We start from the raw sequence: 22,377 nt of genomic DNA, 5'->3' as shown, positions 1-22,377 counted from the left end.
TTGGTATTGGCTGAAACCAATCATTCTCAACTCTTTCTTTTTGGCTATGACCCCCTTAGGACTCTGCTAAACATTTATATAACCCTTTCCCTCTGAAGCAGCCAAGTTTAGTTGGTTTATTTCGTGCTTTTCTACCGACTGCATAATAAACATTAAAAATATTTTATAATTTCAATCTGTTTCCCCCCCACCCTGTAAACGTGCTGAGGCCCCACCCTAAATGACCATGAATGATGTCCAATTATGAAAGCTTGCCCAACAGATTTAGTTGAGAAGTGGTTGACTAATATAGAAACATAGAAAATAGGTGTAGGAGTAGGCCATTTGGCCCTTCAAGCCTACACCACCATTCATTTTGATCATCCACTCAGTACCCTGTTCCAGCTCTCCCTCCATACCCTCTGATCCCCCTAGTCACAAGTACTAAATCTAACTCTCTCTTAAATATAGCTATGGAACCAGCCTCATTCACTTCCTGTGGCAGAGAATTCCATAAATTCACCACCCTCTGAGTGAAAAAATTCCTCATCTCAGTCCTAAAGGACTTCCCCTTTATCCTTAAACTGTGACCCCTGGTTCTAGACTTGCTCAACATTGGGAACAATCTTCCTGCATCTAGCCTGTCAAATTCCTTAAGAATTTTGTCTCATATGGGCTACTTCAGGCTACTATCTTACAGTGTATAAGTGGACTTTTAATACCTAATTCTACCTTTTAAAGTAGACCAGAGTTCAAGCAAATTCCTATCCAAAAGGACCTCAGTTGCATTGGGCTAATGGATCATTTGTTGTGTTGGGATCAGAATTCAATGCCATTCTGACTTGATGACACTAAGACAAACTAATATTTAAAAGCATTCAGTTAAGAACTACAACTGTGACAAGAACACATTGTGCCTTGAAGAGGTGCAAATAAGCTGGTCCAAGGTGGTATAGGGTACTGTATGAAAAGTAGCTATCACTAGATTTGCGATGCAGGTGTAAGGAACTTAAGTTGTTTGTATTCCTTCCGCAAAATCAATTTCTTCCCTAATACTTCAGTAATTGATCAGTCAGAGTTTACCTGGGCCATTATATCATATTTTCAGTTCTGAAACAGACCATTCAATCCAACAGTTCATGTGGCAGAAATGAAGCTTCTATACAAAGAGAGGACAATAAATGTGTGGTTCTGTGGGCTGTTTTCTAGCTCCTTGAATCAAATGTGGTTTTAGATACCACTTGAGAAACCTAAACTAGTTTCAAAAAGCAAAATGCTTCTGATCCTGGAAATCTGAAATAAAAGCAAAACTCGCTGGAAAAAGCTGGTAGGTTAGGAAGAACCTAACAGGGTTAATGTTTTGGATCAGACACTTCAGGTACCACTGTTAAAGGTGTCATCTTTTTGATGAGGCTGCAAATGGTCTCCCCAAATCATTATGATCCCATGAGACAATATGAAGAACAGTAAGGGAGATCTGTCAATGCCTTGTCCAATATTTATTCTTTAATTAATACCTAGAGCAGATGTATCAACTCGTTTATTTCATGACTAATCTTGCTGTGGTTCCTGCATTGTAACAAAAATTACACATCAAGACATTCTTTATCAGATAAAAGCAAGTTCCTTCTGCCTTTGCAAAGCAAAAAGCAGGTCCTGTGGTGAGAGTAACAGGCAAAACATTTCTAATCTCTGTTCTGACAGCAGGTCATCAAACTGAAACAGTAACTATGTTCCTCTCACCGGAGATACTGCCTGACATACTGAATGGACCTTCTTTCTATATTTCAAAAGCAATTGATTTTAAAAAAATCTATGAGTCTGAAATTCTATTTCCATCTTGTGAATCACATGCCACAGGGTGGTGGGAATTCCGGCAAATACTCAAATCATTATGATCTTGATAACTGCATAACAAGTGTGCAGTGTCCACTCCAGTCTCTAAGCAGTTCTGAGTCTATCTAGATAACCATCACATTACAATGTTAACCCCAGTACCAGTTTACATTCACTCACTATTGAGCTGAATCTAAAATGAAAATGTAAACGTGCTTCCCCTTCACATAAAAATATTTTAATTTTTTTTAATTTAAAAATACAGCACAGTAACAGACCTGTCTGGCCCATGAGTCCATGCTGCCCAAATACACCCATTGTCCAATTAACCTACCAACCTCGTTCATTTTTGGAATGTGGGAGGAAATGTGAACACCAAGAGAAAACCCATGCAGGTATGGGGAGAACCTACAAAAAGCACCGGATCCCATTAAGAGTATTTCATGAAATACTGAACCTCAAACCATTGGAGGCTGTGGATAAAACTTTGTCTAAGTGTGAAATGGTCAGTGGCCCAGTGTTGCAAATAGCTGAGATGCTGTCTCACAGCTCCAGTGACTTGACATCCCTGTTCAACTCTGACCTCTGGTGCTGTGTCTGGGGTTTGCAGATGCACCCTGTGACAACACAAGTTTCCTCTGGATGTTCCAGTTTCCTCCTACATCCCAAAATTATGCCAGTAGGTTCCTTAACTCCATGGGTTTGATCTAAAAGGTTGCAAATAAGAGTAAATATGGATGGAATTAAAAAGCAGACCAGAGGAAGATTTCTTCACAGTCAGTGTGATCTTGTGTGAAAAGGAGACCTTTAAATTAATATTCAGTTGGAAGATTCCTAATATTTCAGAGAATGAAGGGAAACAAGAGAGTAGGATTAGACTACACAGATTACTATATGATGTCGGAATGAGAGATTAGAATTTGACAATTTGCAATATTACAGGTTATAGGTGCCAGTCAAGAGATTAGATTGATATAAAACATTGAGATTGTGCAAGATAAGATTACTGAACATAGGGAACAGGCAAAATAATAGGTTTAGATTCAGTCGGATACTGAGTTACAAGTGTATAGGTGTAAGCTATTTAATTTACCCCAACACCTGAGCCAGTTCCACATAATGGTAAATTAGCCATGTGAGCGAACTCCATAATCTGATGTGCAGAAATGGAAACTGTAAAAGAGAATGTCATGAGCAGTTGATTATTATATGCTTCAGGCAACATGTTGAGAATGACTATTGTAAGGTAAAACATCATGAGATGGGAATGTGTAGGGAGTTACCCTGTACAGGGCAGTAACAAGAAGGGGAGGTGTCCTTGTACTCCTGTTAGGTAAAACATCATGAGATGGGACCGGAGAAGGAGTCACCCAGTACTAAGGAGTAACAGAATGCATCCTTGTACTTACAAGATAAGAGAGACATTGATGGATTGAGAGGCAGGAAGCTAGCAGGGAAAGGATAGCAACAGTTTAAGAGAGACATTGATGGATTGAGAGGCAGGAAGCTAGCAGGGAAAGGATAGCAACAGTTTTAGTCATTGGACAAGTAATGATATGATGATGTTCTAAGCATGTATCCAAGGGTATAAAAAATCACCATTTTGCTGATAACGGCAGAATGCATTCTCCGACTAACCTGGTTGGTCGCAAGTGTTACAATCCGGTAATAAAGAACAAAGAACCCTGATTTCGACTCAGCCTGGTGTTTGTCTCACTCATTCATGAACAAAGCAGACCTAACACTATGTGGATGGGAATTAATTGTCATAAACACATGTACAATGTCCAGATGCACCAAAATTCTCACTTGCTGCAGTCACACCAGTAACAATAGTGTAAATTAAAATTACCACAAAATGCCTTGAGACAGAAAAATAGATAATAAATACAAAAGATAGATAAAGAAATGTTCACAGTTGCAGTAAGAGCAAATAAAAAGTAGAGTTTCAATAGTGCAGAAAGATCTTTTGATGGTCTCAGTGTAGTTTACGCCGGGTTAAGTTAGTATGAGGTTCAAAAGCCTGATAGCTGCTGGGGGGGGGAAACTGCTCTTAAACATAGAGTTGCTTGATTTTATCTTCTGCACCTTCTACCTGAAGGTAGAACCGAGAAGAGGTTGTGACCAGGGGATCCTTTATGATGCTGACTGATTTTTGAGCCAGTTCCTCACATTTATGGCTTCTATGGTGTGAAAGACTCTCTTAAGCCCAAAGGATAAAGATATGGAAAAAAAATTGAATGTAAAGGCATATTTTCTCCATCTTTACATCACTTCTCTTACCTTCATAAAAGCTCGGAGGGCGGATTCAGCAGGCGAACTCCGATCCCTCTGGGGGGATACACTCAAAGCTGGAGCACCTCCTCCATAAAGGCAATGCCACTGAAAGCAGCTGCAAAGAGGTGGGCTGATGATGTTGCAATGATGTCATCAGCCCGCAACCCAGGAGCGTGAATTTTAAAGCGCTCAGTGTGTTCAGATATTTATTACTCACATCAATCTCATCATTACTCTGTTCATATTAGTGATGGCTAAAGTTTTCTGTTCTTTTGGGTGGGAGGGAATGTCTATATTAATTTTTCACTTGCCGGGTCATATGGATGATGTCACTGTGATGGGTAGCACTACTGCACCACCTGCCCCGCCTCCCTCAGATCCAGAAGATGGCTCCCGATGCTGATCTATGGAGGTAATGCTGGATCCGACATAGGCCTTCTCCATATAAAGGTAAATTTGTGGCGTGTCTCGAGGTTGTAGCACAGGAAATAAGACACACACAAGGAGTGCAGTCGACACTGATTTAATGAACTGTCTGCTCTCTTTTATATAGTCAGGCTGACCCTGGTTGCCATGTCACCAATGGGTGTGGCCAGTGTTCTTTCAGGCTCTGATTGGTGTCTTCATGACCCGCCGTCGGTGATTGACTGGATCGTCCCACTTTGCTGCAGTGTCATTGACGGGTGTGGTTTGTGCCACTCAGGGCGCTGATTGGCCCTTTTGTAATCCTTCACTGGCGATTGACTAGCTGAGCCCATTTTGCGGCGGCCTATGGGAACAGGTTACTGACACCTCGGGCTGCCCGCTTGATTGCCACGTTTGAACAACATCTTCTGTGTTGCACCATAAAAAGGCCTAAAGATGTATATCCTTGCTAGGTTATTTCTACTATCATTTGTTGCGGTTTGTCCAGTATTTAGGCCAAGAAACCAAGCCAGGAATATTGAAAAATAACTTTGAAAGGGCCTGAACTTCACCACTGATAACAACAATATCAACCTCAGCAACTCCATGTGAACATTCAGTATTTACATCTGATAAATTTTCCATCTCAGAATTGATTACAAGTAACTTTCCATGGAAACCTGAATATATTGCTCAACTAATAAGTTTGTTTATTGACATCTGATTCTACATGTACAATCTGACAAAACAGCATCAAAACAATCTAATCCATCCAAATCGATCTTAGTTTACTGATACTTCTTGAAAACTTACTTGATCTTTTTAATCACAGATTAAAAAAACCAGTATCCGGTTCATTGATTGATAAGTTTTTCTCTTGAAATGTTTGATAGTGGCCTGTTAGTTGATAAGTTTTCCTCTGATTGTGGCCTGTTATTTTCCAAGTGCTATTTCAGGATATTGCATGTAGTGACTTGTAAAGGAGACAAAGTGTTAGGTTGTCTTGTGCAAGTTTTTTAATTAGTGAGAATAAAGACTGTATTGGGGATGTAGTCACTGTTAGATCACCATCTATCAGTCTGAATGGCCCATCCAGTCCAAACAAAATGTGATTACCAGTGATGCTCACTCTACAAATTTTTGGTAAGACCGCACTTAGAGAGCTATGTTCAGTCCTGGTCACCTCATTATAGGAAGGATGTGGAAGAGAGTGCAGAGGAGATATACCAGGATGTTGCCTCGATTGGGAAATAAGAGCTGTGACTTTTCACTTTGGAGCGAAGAAGAATGAGAAAAGAATTGATAAAGATTATAGGAGGCATAGATAGGGTGGGCAGCCAGCGCCTGTTTCCCAGGCAGGATCAGCCACACCAGAGTACAAAGTTAAGGGAGGAAAGTTTAGGGGAGACATCAGGGGTAAGTTTTTAATTACACAAAGTTGTGGATGCCTGGAATGCCTTGCTGGGATTGGTGGTGGAAGCTGAAATACAGGGGACATTTAAGAGACACTTAGACACATGGATGGAAGAAAAATGGAGGGTTATGGGGTAGGAAGGGTTTAGTACATTTTTTTAGGAAGGAATATATGGGTCGGCACAACATCAAGGGCAGAAGGGCCTGCACTGTGCTGTATTGTTTTATATTCTATGAAAGAACACTTATTCATCAGCTGAGTGAAGGTGAGATGGTATTCAGAATTTACTTTGTCCATGTTTGAACTCATGCCATGGGTCTTCATTGGGTGCAGAGTCATTGAGGACTCCATGGGTCACTTTGTCTCAGCTGCATGTTATTGTACTACTGTCAGGCCCATCATCAGAACAGCCCATGGACTGGCAGTGGCCCTAAAGTTGGCTTCTCTGACTACTCTAATCCTTCCAAGTTCATTGAATCCTAAGATGCGTACTGAATTTCTAAAATCAGATATATTGTGGAAGACAGTCCCCTTCAGTCTGACACTCAGTTCAAATGAAGTGTGTGGTAGTCTTATACACTTTGTTAACAAGTGAAAATATTCCAGTGTGACATTAGCAGGTGCATTCAAACAGCAGATGGAAATTTATGCTTTCCAAGATTAACATGATTTGTGCAGCCTGTTAGGTTCACCGTCTGTGTTATGCATTGGGCTGGTTCCCCTGCATATGTGAATCAAGTGAGTCCTGAAATTCAGACAATTAACATCTATCCAGCCTGTTTCAGATTTTGTTTGAAGAAGAAAGGATTGGAAAGATGTCCAGAATCAATGGGCAATCTTCCTGTCCTTTCAGCTGACCTTTTTGGCTTGGAGCCTTTTGCACATCATGAGCAAACCTGTGATTGTTGAGGACAACTGGCTTTGTGGAAGTGAGCAGCAATTTTGTTTTCTGTTAGATCCCAGATAATGATTTATTTCTCTGGAGAAGTGCAAAGGAGCAGTTTCAAATCTGAAATGAAGATTCCCTGTTCTAAATCCTCAAAGGTTTTGAGGGGCATCAAGGAAAATGAACCAAAGAATATCCTAAAGCAACTAAGATGGAACTTTCTGTTTAGCATTGACTTCCGGAAAAGGAGCAGAGCTCACTTCTTATCCACATGAGTGTTGATGAAGTGGAGAGAGGAGAAAGCTTTAAGTTCCTCAGTGTACACACCTGCAGTGACTTCTGTTCCACTTACAGAGATGCAATGATCAAAAAAGTACATCAGTTACTTTCTCAGAAAATGGAATAAATCCCTCAAATACTTCTACAGGTGCATCATTGAGAGCATCCTGTCAGAGTGCAACTCTGTGTGGTATGGGAACCTCTCCACCCAGGACTGCAAGAAACTGCAGAGGGTCATGAACCCTTCTAATGCCATCACAGATATCCTCCATCAATTCCATCTATAACTCCTTCTTCCTTGGAAAAGCAGCCAGCATATTTAAAGATTCGTCCAACAATCCCCTCGCTGATCTCCTGTCATGAAGATGGTTTACAAGTATGGGATCATACAAATTCAAGGACAGGTTGTTTCCCACCATTATCAGAGCCGTGAACAGGATAGGGTACTCGGCCAAGTTTTTTAATCTGTGCTGACTTACTTGCTAATGTATTCACAGATATCTTCAACATCTCACTCTGACAGGGTGTGGTTCCCACCTGTTTCAAACAGGCCTCATTCATACTGGAGCTCAAGAAGAGTGTAGTAACCTACCTTAATGACTATTGACCAGTACCACTTACATCAACAGTGATGAAGTGTTTTGAAAGGCTGGTGTTGAAGCAGATCAGCTCCTGCCTGAGCAGTGACATGGATACATTCCAGTTCACCTATCGTAGCAACTGGTATGATGCCTGCCACCTCACTGGCTCTACACAGAACCCTGGAACACCTGGACAACAAAGATACTTTGCAATCATCAGGATGCTTGTTATCAACTGCAATTCAGCATTTAAGACCATCAACCTCACCATCATCACCTCAAAACTGATCAACAAACTCCAAGACTTGGGACTCAACACTCCACTCTCTAATTAGATTATGGATTTCCTCACCTCCAGTGAGGAATCAGTGAGGATTGGTAAGAACATCTCCTCCACAACCTACACAAGTACTGGAGCACCATGGGGCTGTGTTCTGAGCCCCCCCTGCTCTACTCACTTTATACCCTCGTCTGTGTGGCTCGGTACGACAATAACACCATCTACAAATTTTCCAACAATACCACGGCAGTGAGTTGCATAAAAAAGGCGATGAATGGTGCACCAACAACAATATACAATGTCACCAAACTAAGGAAATGATTGTTAACTTCAGGAAGGGAAAATCAGAAGTGATCATTAAGGGATTAGAGGTGGAGAGAGTGAGTAAATACAAGTTCTTGGGAGTCACTATCTTGGATGATCTTTCCAGACAACACACTAATGGTATCATGAAGAAAGCATGTCAGCACCTTTATTTCTGCAGGAGTTTGCAGACATTTGGTATGACACCAGAAACCCAAGAAAATTTCTACAGAGGTGTGGTGGAAAATGTGCTGACTAGCTCCATCACTGCCTGGTATGGGGACACCAATACCCCTGAGCATAAAGCCCTCCAAAAGGTAGTGGACACAGTCCAGGACATCACAGTCAAAACCCTCCCTAAAATCAAGAACATCAACAGGGAACACTGACATTGGAGAGCAGCAGCAATCATCAAGGATCCACATCACCCAGCACACGCTCTTATCTCACTGCTGCCATCAGGAAAGAGGTGTAGATGCCACAAGATTCACACCACCAAGTTCAGGATCAGCTGTTACCCCTCCACCATCAGACTCCTCAACAACAATCAGGGACTCATTTAAGGAGAAATTCAGAGGTTACACTGCAAAATACAAAAGTGTTGTATGCTTTGGACCTTGGACAGTTCCTTTATTGCCTCCACACTTTGCTCTTGCCATCATTCAGATACAGGTTAATCTTATATCCATATATCCACAAGACCTTTTCCAGAATTCTGCAAGTTCTTTTATATACTTCTTGGCAAACTGTAACCTGGCCATCCTTTCTGTTGTTTGCATCTTTCAGTGTATTTATTTTCATGAAGTCTTCTGTGGACAGTAGTCATTGACACAACTACAACCTACCTCCTGAAGAGTTTCTGATCTGTTGAACATATTTTGGGGGATTTTTCTTCCCTATGATGAGAATGTGTCTTTTATCAGCTGTGGGGGTCTTCCTTGGAATACCAATCCCTTTGAGATTACTGATCTCATCAGTACGTTCTTTCTTCTTAATTATGTTCCAAACTGTTGCTTTTGGTGATCCTTGGGTTTGGATGATGTCTCTTATTGTTTTATTCTTGTTTTCCAGCCTCATAATGGCTTCTTTGACTTTCATTGGTGCAACTCAGGTCCTCATGTTGAAAAATGACAACCACAGACTCCAAAGATATTTGAAAGCTTAGAAGGAAGCCTAGCTCTCATATACCTGAACCCATGAAGCAATTAAACATACCTGAGTACATACAAACACCCATGAAGCCAAATGTCCCAAACATTATGGTGCCCTGAAATGAGGGGATTATGTACAAAAAGTGTTGTAATTTTTTCATGGTCAAACCAAAATGAATACAAATAATCTTGAATAGAATCTGGAATGTGCACTTTAATAACATGTGAATTGCTTAATTACAAACTTAAAACTGTGGAGAACAGGGACAAATAAAAGAAAAAAGTGCCTTTGTCCCAAATGTTCTGGATGGTGCTCTATGTACTCTAACAATAAATCTGAATGAATCTCAAATTAGTAGAATTAATTTATGATGAAGGATGTGATAAACCGACCACCTACAGAAGAATAATAGAATTGAGTGTAGATTTATGGAGGGGAAATCATGTTTCATTAATCTATTGGAATTCTTTGAAGATGGACCAATGAAGATCTACCAGGACCAACGCCTGAAGAGGGCACACAAAATCAGTGAACCGGTGCGGATACGAAAGGCCAACATGGCCTGTTTCCGCTCCGTAAATGTTTATATGGTTAAATGGTTATATATGCTTCCTTTGTCCAAACCACTTAATGTTACTGTACTTCTATCATGCACCTTACTTGTTGTATTTCTGGCCCCCTTGCTAAACAAACTATCACTGCATCTTGTACACATGACAGTAAACATAAACTTGTCTCAGTCAGAAGAACCAGGCAGATGCCCAAATAAATAATTCATGATGAAGGGTTTTCAGCCAGAAACATGTTGCCTTCCATGGTTGCTCTTTGGCCTACCAAGTTCTGCTAGCTCTTTCTTTGTGTGTTGCTTCAGTTTTCCAGCATCTGTGTGCCACTTGTTTGGTAGTGCCTTGTACAATGAAACTTTGATAATGCTCAGGGTTTTCCAGGCTATTGTGAATGCTATTCCTATTTCTGTACCAACTCACTTTTAATCCATTATTTTATTTATGGATATTATTCAGGATTGTGGTGGCCCTTCGCAGCTCCCCCACCGGGCTTCACAAAATGAAGGATGAACACGACGATCCAGCAGGCTGCACAAGGCCCACAGTGCTGCCCTCCAATTGGCCACAACCAAAAGAGCTTTACTGGCCTATCAGGGACAGCGGATCACAAACACACCAATCAGTGCTGAGAGGGTTTTGACCACACCCCTCAACTTGAGAATAAAAGCAAGGCTGTGAGCTCAATGAGTGTTAATGACACTCAACTGGGTTCGTGTCATTCTTTCCGGGAACAGCCTGTTCTTTCTGAGCTAACCTGCATGCAACTATAACTTCTCCTGTGCTATAGGCTCTGCAGAGCCATAGCTTGTAGCAGCCAGCTACAGGATTATAATAAGCTTTGTGGTGAACCAGGCAAGTTTAAAGTAAGCGTGGGAATCAGATCTATGATAAGTGGAGAGAGAGTGCAAGATCCAGGGCTCCAGAAAGACAACACAGCAAACATTATCTGGTGACCCATATGCTGAGACATTGGGAATCCTGAATAGTCAAATAGTGGAGAAGCACAAGGACTGATGATGCTGGAATCCTGAGCAAGCACAGAGAAATAGACAAACAACATTTCAGATTGGAACCCTTTATCAAGATTTTATCAAGTTTCAAAGTAAAGGGACCTGTCATGAGACAGGGACTGACTATTTTTCTCAATTCTGAGCCCCTTCCAGGATCTGTTTCTAAACTTCTTTGGACTCAAATTCAAATGTTCAACTTCAAATATTACTCAACTTCAGTATCACAAAAGCAAATCCACCATCAGTCTGCAGACTCCAGGGATGAATTTTCATGGGAGAGTTCCAACTCATTTATCATAAATTTTCCAGAGGAACTGCTCAGTTCCTGGAGAAATGGCACAAAATGTAGGCGTTTGGTGCTGGAATGAAATGTGGCAACCCTATCGATGCCTCGACATTCTTCACGTTTGACTTCCTTGTATCTTTTGAAGGGGTCTTGAAAGTTTTATGGCAGAATTATGAACTTTCTTAAGAAGCTCATTGAAAAGGATGGATGGATATTATAGAGGTTCAAACAACAGCTGTGTCTGTTGCACGTTCCTTATATAAATCTTTTTAGCCTTAGTTTTTCTTTTATAATGTGAGTCATATTGAGCATGAGGCAATGCAGTTAGGTAAGGGGTTTGGGTTTTTCTCCTCCATTACTCTTTTTCCTTTTTTAAAAAAATTATCACATTTTATCCCCCAATAAAGATATATACTATTTAGAATATGAATTATGAATATGATTTAGAATGTATATTAGTGATATACAAAATCTTATTTAATTAATGTAACTGTCCATACTGTCTTATTGAATTGTACCCTCTTTGTTTGTATGTTATTCATTAAAATCAAGAAAACTATTTTTAAAAACAAAAAGAAAAGGATGGCTATTATAGACTCTATAATATAGAGGTTCAAACAACATGTATCAGTGTGGCGGGAATCTTTAAAATTCACCTGCAGATGGTGATAGTAGTTTTTTTTTCCTTTGCTAATTTTAGCCTATAAATGCAAGGTACAATAGGATTTTGAGGAATTTGTTTAGATTATCCAACAAAAGGTCATCATTTGCACCATCTGCAAACAGGTTCTGCATTCTTTGGACTACAGAACATCCTCTCTGATGTTTCTTCCAGTGGTATCAGTGGTTCAGCCAGAAGTCAACTTCGGCCAAGCTTCATCAGATCTTTGCTCTCCCTCCCTGAAGATACACAGCTTTATTTCTGATCTTCTCCTCCCTGATCTCTATGGCTTAATTTTGCTAACTGCCTATTTAACTCGGAAGTTGGAGTTGGAACAGTGTTTGGCCACATAGTAATGCGTTTTTGGGTAGTAAGGGGATGTGTACTCAGCTTTGTGGGGCATCAATTTTCAGGATTATTTTGGAGGAAGTAGCTTTGGTTCTACCAATGCTAAACTCATCCCATCTTCCGAGTTAAACAGGCAGTTAGCAAAATACAATCTATAAATTTGGAGCTGATGACACCATCATTTCAATCAATGATGAAACAAGAGTACAGGTAGGAGATAGAGAGTCTGATGGACAAGTTTTAGGACAGCAACCTCTCCCTCAAAGTCAGCAAAATGGAGGAACTTGTCCCTGATTTCAGGAAGCAGAGAGGAGCACACATTCCTGCATATATCAGTGGTGCTAAAGTGAAGATGGTGGAGAGCTCCAAGTTCTCAGGAGTACATATCACCAAAAACCTATCCCGGTCTAACCATGATGGTTATAACCAACTAAGAATGCACACTGGAGACTTTACTTTCTTAGAAGTCTAAGAACATTTAGCATGTCCCCAAGCTCTCTTACCAAGATTCTTTTACACATGCATTAGAGAAAGATCCCTGTCGGGATGCATCACAGGTCAGTGCACAGGAACTAGTCTGCCCAAGACTGCAAGTGGTAAACACAGCTCAGGCCATCATCAAATCTATACGTACATCATTGGGGAGGGGGGAGGGGGATCTGCAGTGGAGTAGGTAAAGAACTTCAAATTCCTAGGTGACAATTTTTCTGAAGGTCTATCCTGGGGCCATCATGTTGATGCAATCATAAAGATTACTCACGAGCAGCCATATTTCATTATAGGAGCTTGAGGAGATTGGTATTTCATTAAAGACTCTACAGGTGTACCATAGAGAGCATTCAGGCTGGTTACCTCACTCTCTGGTATGGAGGTGCCAATGCACGGGACAGAAAAAGGCTAGAGGCTTGTGAACTCGGTCAGCATCATCAAGGGCATTAGTCTTCACTCTGTGAAAGATATCTATAAAAAGCAGTGTCTCAAGTAAGCCACCTCCATCTTCATCACCACCCAGGCCATGTCCTTTTCTCACTGCTACTATCAGCAAGGAGGTACAAGAGCCTGAAGACAAACACTCAACAGTACAAAAACACCTTCTTCCCCTCCACCATTAGATCTCTGAACCACAGACACTACCTTACTTTTCTCTTCTTTCTGCACTAATTTATTCATTTTTAGATAGTGTATTTATAGAATTAACTTACAGCAATTTTTCAACAATACTGCAGCCACAAAACAACAAAATTTGTGACATATGTATGATAATAAAGCTGATTCTGATACTTTCTGCTGTCACAGAAGAGTTGTTAAAATATTAATGGGTTCATCCCATCTCATCATATATTCTTCTCCACCCCTTCCATCCAGTGGAAAAATATATGTGCTGGAAGACACACAACTCCAGATTAAAGGACAGTGGCTTTCCTGCTGTTATCATTCTCTTAAATTGAGTTCTCACTGGTAAAAGAGGATATCCTTGCACTGCCTTTTATAACTGAACTTCAAATGTGTCTTTTTCTCTATACCCTGCAGTTTTTCCACTCCCTTCACTGTTGTCTTATCTATAGTAAAAGTCCTAAAATCAGGATAGCTTGGGGATTGGGTTGGTCTGGATTTTACCAATTCTCAGGCAATACTTTTAAAATTCAAATTTAAGGCAGAATAAAGAAGAGATGAACAGGTAAATTTTGATAGTTTATTCATTAGAAAATAAAAATAATGTCAACAATTGACAAAAAAATACAATATACTAATGTAAGATTTAAGCATCTGTGCATCTGTGGCACCTACATAGGCTCACAAAAGCTGCTACATTTAAAAAGTTTGAGAGTCTGGATTTCTGGCATCAGATTTTTGGACTTTTACTGTATTTGTCTTTTCATTTATGTTTTTGTTATAATTGCACTCTCCTCTCTGCTGTATGGATTGGATTTCCTGGATAGCATGCAAAACAAAGCCTCTTGCTGTATTTTGGTACATGTAACAATAAAACAATTCATTCATTCATTCCTATACATTGCCACCTATGACTACATCTGCCTCACTTTCTATCACTCAAGACTAAATCTAGAGATATAGAACTGTTCTTGTTTGGTTTCTTGGTGTCTGTCAAGGCAGACCCATAACTTTAACTTCAAGATTATTAGGCATCCGTGACACTTCTTCTCCCATGAACCTTTTACCTCCATCCCACCTTACCAAAAAGGGGAGGTAAGGTTAGCAAAGCAGTTAGCGCAACGCTATTACAGAACCAGCATTCAGGACCAGGTTTCAAATCCCATGCTGTCTGTAAGGAGATTGTATGTTCTCCCTACGTCTGCATGGGTTTTCTATGGGGCTCCAGTTTCCTCCCACTGTTCGAAATGTACCAAGAAGGTAGGTCAATTGGGTATAATTGGCTGACACGGGCTTGTAGGCCAAAATGGCCTGTTACTATACTCGATGTCCAAATTTAAATATATATTTTTTGAATCTCATTCATCTTTGTCATTTTTTCCTGAATCATCCTAATGATATTAGAGTCATAGCTTTCCTGAATGTAGTGACATGGATATTCTAATTAGAAAAGGTAATGTGTGTAAATTTATTTCTAAGATATATTACATATGAAGAAAGGATGGATCGACTAGGCTTATACTCGCTGGAATTAGAAAATTGAGGGGGAATCCTATAGAAACATATAAAATTCTTAAGGGATTGGACAGGGTAGATGCAAGAAGGTTGTTCCTGATGTTGGGGAAAACCAGAACCAGGGGTCACACTTTAAGGATAAGGGGGAAGTCTTTTAGGACTGAGAAGAGAAAAAAAATTCTCTCAGAGAGTGGTGAATCTGTGTAATTCTTTGCCAAAGGAAATAGTTGAAGCCAGTTCCTTATTTATATTTAAGAGGGAGTTAGATTTGACCCTTGTGGCTAAGTGGATTAGGGAGTATGAGGAGAAGGCAGGTACTGGGTACTGAGTAGATGATTAGTCATGATCAAAATGAATGGTGGTGTAGGCTTGAAGGGCCAAATGGCCTATCCTACACCTATTTTCTATGTTTCTATTACCTATTCCAAAGTGAGGGCCTGAAGCTAGGCTACACAGGTCAAAAGAGAGATGGGATTTGGACTTGGATACAACAATCAATGAAGAGTGGTGGCAAGACCTGTTTCTGGACAGTGCAACGGGGGGTCATCAACGCCAGAAACAGGTTGCAATACAATTTCTTACACCAGCTGTACCTCACACCACAAAAATTACACAATCTAAGCTAGACATTTCAGAAATGTCCTTTAGTTGTGATGTGGAGGTTGGAACTTTTGTCCACTCCACCTGGATATGTACAAGGGTGAGATCCCTATGGGAAGACCTGGGGGACATTCTGAAAAAAAATACAAAATTGGATTTTCCACAGGATCTGGAGTTTTCCCTTCTGGGAGATATTGGGAACTCGAGTTTTAGACTATTCAAATACCAAATTCAGTTTGTGAAGGTTGCTCGGTTGGTAGCCAGGAATTGTATAGAGATTATGTGGAAGTCTAACTCTCAACTAAATACCACACGATGGAATATGGAAATGCAGAGTTGCATTCCCCTGGAGAAAATCACATACAATCGAAAGAAGAAACACAACACATTTGTTAAGAGTGTGGCAACCTTACTTGAAATATATTGGCACTGTGGCGACACACATACTTGTAGTGGCGAACCGGCCCCACTTGCCAACTTTGTCAGTGGGGCAGCCGCGGCAAAGATGGTGTCACGGGCCCGTCTCTTCTGGTCTAAACCAGAAGGTTGCGTACGCGCTTGCATCATCAAGCCTTAAGTGTTGGGACGTTGTGGCTGAAATGGAATAAGGCTTAAAGTCTACAGCGCAAGATTCAAATTAAAGCAGTTGTGATACCGGACTTCACAGCCTATTGTCTCAGTCTCTTCACTGCACTCGCTTACAACACACTACAGAAAACAGATTAATTAGCACCTCACCCCCCCACTTCAAAATAGGGGTTTGATAGTAATCCGTCTAGCAGGGGAACAAAAGTGACTAAGAAAGTGGGACATGGGGCAGGTGATGTGCTTTTTTAGTTTAGTTTTAAGTTTTTTTCCTTTTAATTTTTAATTTTATTTTAGCCTTTGTTATTTAGCCATCCTGGTTATTTCCCCCCCCTTCCCCCATCCCCCGAGGTTTTCGTCAGGGTCTATGACCCCACCAAAATTTGTATCTGTCCAATTTAATTGACTGTTTTTTCAGTAGGGTGGGGGTGAGGAAGGAGGATAAACACAGACTCTGTATATTGTATGACTGTTGAAAGATTATACTGTTTGTTTCAATATTGTGAGTCTTTGAAAATCAAAATAAAATATTAAAAAATAGAGTCATAGACCATGCAGCAGAGAAGCCAATTCTTCACCCTACTTTTTTCATGCCAACCAAGTTGATCACCTGAGCTAATCCAGTTTGTTTGGCTGTTATCTTTCTCCCTGTATCCAGTAAAAACATTGTAATTTTACCTTTCTCTGCAGTTTCCTTCAGCAACTCCTTCCATATCTCTATCACCTACCGTGATGAAAAAAGTTGCATCTTGGGTCCTTTTTAAATCTTCCCACGTCACATTAAACATAGTGCCCTTAAGTTTCAACATTTTTTTCCTATCATTGACCTACCTTCTTGGTACATTTCAAACAGTGGGAGGAAACTGGAGCCCCATAGGAAACCCATGCAGGCATAGGGAGAACATACAATCTCCTTACAGACAGCGTGGGATTTGAAACCTGGTCCTGAATGCTGGTTCTGTAATAGCGTTGCGCTAACTGCTTTGCTAACCTTACCTCCCCTTTTTGGTAAGGTGGGATGGAGGTAAAAGGTTCATGGGAGAAGAAGTGTCACGGATGCCTAATAATCTTGAAGTTAAAGTTATGGGTCTGCCTTGACAGACACCAAGAAACCAAACAAGAACAGTTCTATATCTCTAGATTTAGTCTTGAGTGATAGAAAGTGAGGCAGATGTAGTCATAGGTGGCAATGTATAGGAATGAATGAATGAATTGTTTTATTGTTACATGTACCAAAATACAGCAAACATAGACTTTGCTATCATGAAGGAAAAAAAAGTAATCTTTCAACTTATCTATTCTTCTTGGATCCTCTACCACCATACCCTTTTATTTCCCATGATCCAACAACTATCTAGTGTTTATCATTAATTAACCCTTACTTTTCATTCCTACACAATATCACCCAGCCTTCTCTCAGTGACCCCCCTCAAGCACTCAGCCACTCAATAGAAATGAGAAATCAAACAACTGAGGATGAAAGCTGTTATCTTTTGCTCATTTGATCCTCTGTAGAATTGTAAAGCCTTGACCAGTCACAATGTGAGCCTTATTCTAAAGCTTTTTAATTCTGATTTACATTTTGCCACCCCCTTTATTCAGGTTTAATTCTTCAGTTTAGTTCTTACTTTTGAATTTGTGGAACAATTCATTCAATTTTTTTCCATTTCTTACATCTTGACTCACCTTTACTGGTAATTTGTTTATCCAAAGCTAGTCTTTCTTTTCTTCCTTCTTTGGCTTGGCTTCGCGGACGAAGATTTATGGAGGGGGTAAAAAGTCCACGTCAGCTGCAGGCTCGTTTGTGGCTGACAAGTCCGATGCGGAACAGGCAGACACGATTGCAGCGGTTGCAAGGGAAAATTGGTTGGTTGGGGTTGGGTGTTGGGTTTTTCCTCCTTTGCCTTTTGTCAGTGAAGTGGGCTCTGCGGTCTTCTTCAAAGGAGGTTGCTGCCCGCCAAACTGTGAGGCGCCAAGATGCACGGTTTGAGGCGTTATCAGCCCACTGGCGGTGGTCAATGTGGCAGGCACCAAGAGATTTCTTTAGGCAGTCCTTGTACCTTTTCTTTGGTGCACCTCTGTCACGGTGGCCAGTGGAGAGCTCGCCATATAACAGGATCTTGGGAAGGCGATGGTCCTCCATTCTGGAGACGTGACCCATCCAGCGCAGCTGGATCTTCAGCAGCGTGGACTCGATGCTGTCGACCTCTGCCATCTCGAGTACTTCGACGTTAGGGGTGTAAGCGCTCCAATGGATGTTGAGGATGGAGCGGAGACAACGCTGGTGGAAGCGTTCTAGGAGCCGTAGGTGGTGCCGGTAGAGGACCCATGATTCGGAGCCGAACAGGAGTGTGGGTATGACAACGGCTCTGTATACGCTTATCTTTGTGAGGTTTTTCAGTTGGTTGTTTTTCCAGACTCTTTTGTGTAGTCTTCCAAAGGCGCTATTTGCCTTGGCAAGTCTGTTGTCTATCTCATTGTCGATCCTTGCATCTGATGAAATGCTGCAGCCGAGATAGGTAAACTGGTTGACCGTTTTGAGTTTTGTGTGCCCGATGGAGATGTGGGGGGGCTGGTAGTCATGGTGGGGAGCTGGCTGATGGAGGACCTCAGTTTTCTTCAGGCTGACTTCCAGGCCAAACATTTTGGCAGTTTCCGCAAAGCAGGACGTCAAGCGCTGAAGAGCTGGCTCTGCATGGGCAACTAAAGTGGCATCATCTGCAAGGAGTAGTTCACGGACAAGTTTCTCTTGTGTCTTGGTGTGAGCTTGCAGGCGCCTCAGATTGAAGAGACTGCCATCCGTGCGGTATCGGATGTAAACAGCGTCTTCATTGTTGGGGTCTTTCATGGCTTGGTTCAGCATCATGCTGAAGAAGATTGAAAAGAGGGTTGGTGCAAGAACACAGCCTTGCTTCACGCCATTGTTAATGGAGAAGGGTTCAGAGAGCTCATTGCTGTATCTGACCCGACCTTGTTGGTAGTAAAATGTAACAAACATACTCAACTCTAAACCAATTAATCTATTTGTGATCAAACTCTTGGACCCCCACACACCTCCCTTCCAACACCTTCAATGTCTAATCAAGTTCGCTAGACTGAAATCATTTAACTTATGCATGAGGGTTTCCTGATATTGCAATGGACATTAGTGAATCTACATTTTAAACTAAATCATTTCTTCTGAAAGGCAGCCAGAATTCTCTCTCTTGTGTGTGCTTCAAGTCCAATCACTGGAACTTTGTGATCATTCCCGTTCAGTGTTTCCACGATCAGAAACATCTGTTGGCTGAAAAAATTCTCAACAGCTGCCCCCAACAAATTTTTGCAGTGACTAGAGAGAGAGAGAAAAAAAAAGAAAGCTTTTTTAAAAAAAAAGAAAAGCATATTATTGGAAGCTGCAATCTTCAGAAATAGCTCCTTAATTACTGCCATGATAATTGTGTATTAATGTTAAGATACAACTAAAGTCTCTTCAAGTCCGAGTGTGGCACTGTTCTAGAAGAGGTTTGTATTTGCAGCAAAGTTGTCTTCTTCATGTGGGCACAAGCTACTAATGTTCTGTGACCTGGTCTTCTGATTTTTTTTCCATACAGGACTGTATAAATGTCAATCATAAACAAAGAAGATTCACCAGAGATAATGCAAAGATCATTGGCCTCTCAGTGAAAAAGTTTTTCCTCAGACCTCTTCTTCGAGTTCACTTATTATCAACTGTCTCTATACAACCAAACAAAACAGCATTTCTCTGGGAAGAAATTATTCGCCAGCCTGCCAGAACTGAATTTGATGCTCCTGTACCTCCTTCCTGATGGTAGTGGGTTAAAAATACTGCACTAATCCTAAATTTATGTTCTCTAGTTATAGCTAATTCTGCTCTGGGGAAATCCTTCTGTCAATCTTCTCTCTTCCTTGCTTCATTGTGGGCACACAGAAAATGCAGGAAATATTCAACAGGCCAGTCTGTATCTGTGGGAAGAGAAATCAGGACACATAATCACATAATTTCTGTATACCTCTGACGTGCTGTCACTCTGGTTTGGTAGTGAGGTGGATGTGAGGAATCACAGGCTGCTCCACAGTCAAGACAGGGCAGGCTTTGTGAGGTCACACACACCTTCCACCAATGGCACGTGACTTCTGTGTTCCAAAAGCAGGGATTCCAGGTTCTCATTGCCACCCTAAATGTTCATTCTCCACTTTGATTTAAATCAAATCACATCGTTCATTGTCACATGTATCAAGATAGAGTGAAAAGCTTTGTTTTGTGCATTATCAAGGCAAATCAACTCATCCTTAAGTACAGCAGGCAGTGCAATAGTGGAACAGAAGTGCAGGGTCTATTATTACAGTAAGTCAAAGAGAATAGGGTATACTGCTGGAAGATAAAGTACAGGGTTGAGTGAAAAGGACAGTTAAAGTGCAAGTACATTTTTTCAAGGAGGGTTTGAGCACATTCTTAATCTTTTCAAATTTATGGTCACATGCACTTTGATGCAGAGATAGAGGTCATTTTGCGAGCAAACCAGTTAGACACCTCATACATAGGACAACAGGTAAGATACCATACAAAAGTGTGGAGTTGCAGAGTGATACATTGGAATGGAGCAAAGGCAGCATAACGTTACTATTCTGAAGTTCATTCAGGAGTCAGATAATGATGGGTAAGAAACTGTCCTCGAATCCGGTGATGTGTAATCTCATTCCTCTGCATGCCAGGTAATTTCTTCTTTGGACAGAGTCAGGAATAGAGAATCTGTTTGGGGAGTCTGATGTCACGTATGCGAGCAGTGTGACCTGTGCAACAGACTCAGTAGAGTGTAATTAGGGCCTGTGCTCGGGTAATAGACCTCGTTTGTCAGCATAGCTGTGAGAGTCTGGACAGCACTCTCCTGAGACTCAGCCATCCACAGAAACTCAATTTGATTCATGCAAGCCAAGATGGCAATCGACCGGTCTATAACAGAGACAATCTCAGTGAAGACTAAGGTCAAGCTAGGATGTGTCATTGTCCTGAGGCTTTTCTTAGTCTTCCTTGGTGCAGTGGACATGCTTCATCTTCAAAAAGCATCCGACTTGATTGGAATTCAGAACATATGGGAGACTATGTAATCACATTCACAACACTCTAGAACCAAGGCAACCTGATCCTTAGTAATCATTGAATTGCTTATTGTCATATTTGTCAAGATACAGTGAAAAACTTTGTTTGGCTTGCTAAATTTTATTTTTTTTATAATTCAAAGATTCAGCACAGTAACAGGTCCTTCCCGCACTGTCCAAAACCACATGCAACCCATTAGCCTACTAACGCATTAAGTCTTTAGAAAGTGGGAGGAAACCTGTGTAGACATGGGGAGATGTACCAACTCCTTAACAACAGCCCTGGATTCAAACCCAAGTCGCTGGTGCTGTAATAGCATTGTGCCAATTACTACAGTGGCTACACTAACCATGCTGCCCTATACAGCCAGTGAGTCTATAGGTAGAACAACAGGTAATGCAAAACTAAGAACAAATGTGCAGAGTATAGTGTGGAGGACAAAAGTACAGTTAAATCATGTAGGGCATCTTCTTTTACTAATGTTACCGGGCAATATATGACTAAAAAAGAACCAATTCATTCTATACATAATGCAATATATAAGGCAAAATTTGCAAGACCCTTTAATAAAAGGCCTTGGCTATTTCATGAGTTCATAAAAGGGATAAGTTAATAAAATGCATAAAGAGGCATAATTGGAAGGATTAAACAAAAGAGCATTTCCATCTCAAGTGATGGATGTCCAACCACTTTTCACTGATCCATGCAAATACTTTTCAGTACAGAATAATCAGATTTATCACTGAAGCTCTCATATCAAAGATTCATTGATGTGACCATTGATTAATCATGACCAAACTATTTTGATGCTCGACAAAAAAAAAAACACAATGTAAAGACTTTGGGGAATTGGATGGTCTCTTCCATTACCAGCTTTTCAGTGCCATGAAGGAACAGCTTTGGGCTGTAGAAACAGGGCAAGAGCAAAACTGAACTGGAGTTTTCCCTTGCAAGAGAGAATCAGTTTCTCAGTTGGAAATCTCAACCACCTTCATGAAACTGCCTGCTTATTCATCAAATGAAGCCACTTTAAATGATCCTCTTATCACAATGCACTTCACTGTCATTATACAAATGGATGAACTTGCTTTATTACATTGCCCTAATAATACAAGCTCCTGCCTTCTCCAGCCATTCTGCTTCTTTCCTCTTTCATGCACTATTTCTTTTTAGGATGAGCTGACTCCACATAAAACAAAA

At 40.8% G+C, this 22,377-nt stretch overlaps 2 long non-coding RNA genes across 2 annotated transcripts in view; one reads left to right on the top strand and one right to left on the bottom strand.

Annotated features, from left to right (window-relative positions):
• The window catches only part of LOC138756284 (uncharacterized), a 29,787-nt gene extending 9,621 nt beyond the window's left edge, over positions 1-20,166 (bottom strand). The window contains exon 1 of the long non-coding RNA XR_011352947.1: positions 20,090-20,166. This is a non-coding gene — a long non-coding RNA (uncharacterized lncRNA). The remainder of the gene's footprint in view (positions 1-20,089) is intronic.
• A 122-nt stretch (positions 20,167-20,288) lies between these two features.
• Positions 20,289-22,377, top strand: part of LOC138756285 (uncharacterized) — a 42,441-nt gene continuing 40,352 nt past the window's right edge. Inside the window, exon 1 of the long non-coding RNA XR_011352948.1 lies at positions 20,289-20,424. This is a non-coding gene — a long non-coding RNA (uncharacterized lncRNA). The remainder of the gene's footprint in view (positions 20,425-22,377) is intronic.

Source organism: Narcine bancroftii, chromosome 3 (assembly GCF_036971445.1).
Source record: "Narcine bancroftii isolate sNarBan1 chromosome 3, sNarBan1.hap1, whole genome shotgun sequence".
Lineage (NCBI taxonomy): Eukaryota > Metazoa > Chordata > Chondrichthyes > Torpediniformes > Narcinidae > Narcine > Narcine bancroftii.
The sequence above is the reverse complement of the archived record's forward strand: the minus strand, read 5'-3'. Positions and strand labels throughout refer to the sequence as shown.